The 4275-nt window shown below is 36.8% G+C and overlaps 1 protein-coding gene across 1 annotated transcript in view; it reads left to right on the forward strand.

Moving 5' to 3' along the window:
• The window catches only part of St8sia4 (ST8 alpha-N-acetyl-neuraminide alpha-2,8-sialyltransferase 4), a gene marked incomplete in the record, with an annotated part of 86797 nt that extends 84639 nt beyond the window's left edge, over positions 1–2158 (forward strand). The window contains 1 exon segment of the mRNA XM_040752971.1: positions 1–2158.
• Positions 2159–4275: the final 2117 nt, after the last annotated feature.

Genomic DNA, 4275 nt, shown 5'->3' on the forward strand with positions numbered 1-4275 from the left:
ATTTGAAAGTATGAGACACATGCTATATGAATGTTAAATTGAAAGTCTCATTTGTTTGACCAACGAAAAGTAGGTAATGTGTAAAATTGGTTTGGAACTCTGTGCACATGAGTGCTTCCAGCAGCACCTATCATGCATTCTATGGAAATCTAGAAGTCACAAGAAAATTGTCACGTGTAAATACTAACTTGGCACTTACTCAAAGTATGTGTTTGGAAACAGCAGCACAGCATTTTGACTGCACTTTCGAGAAGGAAAGAAAATGTGTTTAAACAAGCAAGCACACCCCAGCTCCCCCACTGTTCCATGCTGATGCTTATCTCTTAGATGCATTGGGTAGTGCCTTTTTAATGTCTCCACATTCATTCTTCACCCCTGTTTCGTGTTTTCTACACGCTTGCCCAGTTAGGAAAATGCTCAGCATCAAAAGGGCTTCAGATTTGAAAGAAAACCACTTTTGTTCATCTCAGGGAACTTTCAATACACAAGAATGAATTCAGTTGAAGGCATTTAGTGCTCAGAGAAGAAATACTAAGTGAGCCCATCCCATTCTCTAACACTTAAGTCCCCACCATGACCTTCTTACAGGGAAAAGGCAAGGAGAGCCATGAAGGCTAACGGTTCAGTGAGGGAAAGAGTTACGATTTAACATACATGATGGCCTAAGGGAGCATAACAAAAATCAAATTATAAGTGTATACTTGAAGTATCTGTGTTTTCCTTAATATGATATGCTCACATCTTTATGGTTTTATTTCCTTTGTCATGGTTTAACCATGCACCTGGGAATGCCCAGGCAGCTGACTGTGATATATCACAGTCACTGAGGTAGCATGGGTGCTACTGTGCTGTTGACATGAGTAGACCATGGAAATTTTCTCATTATTATTACTCAGCATGATCTACACTTAATAATAAGTTGCTGAAAGAAAATGTGAATTAGTAACAGATTTTTTCAGGGCAAATCTTGTGATTCAGCCTACAGGAATAATGAAACTACTGTGGAAGTTTTTCTCACTGGGAGAAGGTGCTGGGCATTCAAATGTCTTCATGTGTTGTATATCATAGGAACTGTATATCTATTGTTAAAGGAAATCTCTACATATATGCTTACAGAAATGCTTTATTTAATAAGTGCTAAGGGTAGTGTACATACCAACAAGTTCCTCAGCTACTCCTCGGGAAGGGGCGAGCAAAATGATTTATTTCTAGTTGTGCCAGTTAGTCATGATACATATTATGTGATATATTTGGTTCACAGAGTTGTTTTCATGTGTTTATTGTAAGGATTATCTATAGTTGTGCAAGGGGGATGGGAAAAGTTGTGTATAGTTAGCTGTTATCTCTACAAGTTTGGAGGTATCCCCATTAAATGTTATCAGTATACCAAGGTTTTAATAAAAACAGGTAAAGGTGATTGTTTGTATTTGATAAACAAACTCCAAATACAACCCATCTAGAAATAGATATTTTATTATATATATGTGCTATAAATATATCTCTATAGTACAAATAGACACGTGTGATGCATATATACCATGTTATATATGTATATCTGTGTGTACACACTGAATCTGTAATATGTGCACCAATAGATGTGTGTTATGCTGATTTCTTCAGGGTCTGCACTGTGAACTTCCCTGGAGATCATGACCACTTTAAAAACAGAAGTTCTTTTGAGACTTCATTTACTACTCTGCTTTAAGAAAGACCTACTTTATAGCTTAATTACATGTTCTTTCCTAGCATAATAGTAAGAGACTAGTATGTTCAAATCTTTCCAGACAAAAGTAAAGAAAATAAATATCCTCAAGCTGGCAATGTGTTTAAATTGCGATTTTCTGATTGTGAGTCTAGGTTGTGTGTTTCTCCTTAATGTAGCACCTTTTAAGAAATCCTGTTTCTATGTGTAGGTAAAAGCACAAGTGTTATAAATGTATATAGCAGGAAGAAAAAGAAGGAGTTTACAGATAGTTCTGCTGCATAGGATAATTGCTACTGAGTCTTTCTTACATCATCTGTGGAATGGGGAGATGAAGCTTATGTTGTAGGTTCATTCTGGTCAACACTGTTCCCTGTCATTTGTGTATTGCAATCAGCTATTCTTGCTTTATCATTTGTACAGTTGTAAAATAAATTAAATTACCTTTTTTTCCAATTTCTCGCTCTTTGATATCTATGCCTTCAATTTCCCTTAATATGCCAATATTGGGTGACAGCTTTTATGAAGACCTTACGGCTGCTTGGGTCTTCCCCATTTCAGCATCACCGATTGACAATTGGTTTAAACACTTATTTTAAATGTATTCATGGATATATGAATAATTACAATACCAACATTAACATCAGGATGTCCAGTATTTTGTGTGTGGTTGTGAGTCTGGAACATTTCACTGCATGTGTTACTGCAGTTTATTTCTAGTTTATACTCCCATTAACTAATATAGCTGAGTCATGTAATCTCCTTGGCTACAAGTGCTGCAGACTTTCTACATACAACAGTTCCTAGGGCAGCTGACTTATGATTCATCTGCAAATTGCTGCCATTGGCTTTCTGCCTTCCTGAAGATAATTTGGAAAGACTGCTTACTTGAATCTTTTTCCACTCCTTTCCATAACTTAAAAATCTGTTTTCAGATGCAGTCTCTCTTTTCTTTAAAAAGTAATTTTTATGAGTTCTCTTTCAACATTCAACAATTTTGAATCATTGATGGACTCCTTCAAGCAATAATTAGAGATGGTTGATAAACCTGGATGTCATTTTTATTTGTTCTTTAATATAGTGTACTTACATTTATTTTCCAGTACTCATAAATAATGCTCATGCTATGTGTTCATGGGGTATGAGCAGATCACATCATGCTGAAAAAAATACTACTTCCACAGTCAAATATTACTGTGTGTCTTAAAATAGATTTGGGTGTCTGAAATTGTGGCAAGATTTTCTGTCATTCTATCTAGTATACTGTTAGACATGCTTTGTAAAGGACTAAATGGCTTGCCCTTGCACAGTTCTAGTATATGCCCAGGGGAAAATAAAGCTTTATGATATGATACAGACTCTGAGGCATAGAGAAGCTAAAGCAAAAACTAAACTAATTTACAACAGATAATGTTTATAGTGAAAAACAGACTGAATAAATCATTATAGTATCTCAAAATTTATTAGACCGATTCATCTTTTACCTGTCTTGTATTCACAGTAATTCAGTTGTTTATTCTTTAGAAAAAATACTGTTCCAACTATTGAGTGAGTTTGAATCAACAGTGCAAGACATAGGTACTGTGAATATTCAAATTTGACACATAGTATTAAATGATTATGAGGTATTGTCTAGGACACGACTCAAAAGGAAGAGAGCCAGGATTTGAACTCAGTGACTCCAGGATCCTCACTGTCTCCTGAATCTTGGTCCTCTCCTCTCAGTGATTCTTCTTCATCACTAACAGGGATGTCCTTTGGAAATACTGTGAGAAAACATCTTTCTACCATAGATGATGATCAATACAGAGATCCACAACTAGTCAGTGCGCTTCTAAAAAGAGGTTACATAATGTTCAGTATCACAGTCCTTCATCTGTAGCATGGGGATCATTGCAGTAGAGAAGCAGAAGGATTCTTAGAGTCCCAAGCAGTGTATGATTACAATGAAGCCGTTCCTTCATCTGTAGCATGGGGATCATTGCAGTAGAGAAGCAGAAGGATTCTTAGAGTCCCAAGCAGTGTATGACTACAATGAAGCCGTTCCTTCTGACACTGTAAGCAGTTGCTCACATTAACTCTTAGCAGTTGTGACAACAAACATAAGATCTCTGAAAGTTCAAGCTAGACAAAAGTTCAGTATTCAGAATCAGTGTCACCCCAAAGTCTAACTCCTTGGCAAGCAGCTATTGACTCGTAGCTACTGGTTAAAGGGGAGTATAGAAGGAAGTTTCTGACCTGCCCAGTACAGAGGCTCTTTAGTCTCAAATAAACACACAGCAGCTTATATTGATTATAAACTGCTTGACCCATTGCTCAGGCTTGTGACTACCTAGCTCTTACAACTTAAATTAACCCATAATTCTTACCTATGTTTAGCCATGTGGCTTGGTACCCTCTCTCAGTGAGGCACTCTCATCTTGCTTTCTCTGTGTCTGGCTGGTGATTCACTCTCTGCCTTCCTCTTCTCAGAATTCTCATAATCTGGTAACCATGCCTATACTCTCTGCCTGGCTACTGGCCAATCAGCATTTTATTAAACTAATGCACATGTCAAATCTTTCAGTGTAGAA

The sequence above is a fragment of the Mesocricetus auratus genome, unplaced genomic scaffold (assembly GCF_017639785.1).
Source record: "Mesocricetus auratus isolate SY011 unplaced genomic scaffold, BCM_Maur_2.0 Super-Scaffold_100010, whole genome shotgun sequence".
NCBI classification, from domain to species: domain Eukaryota; kingdom Metazoa; phylum Chordata; class Mammalia; order Rodentia; family Cricetidae; genus Mesocricetus; species Mesocricetus auratus.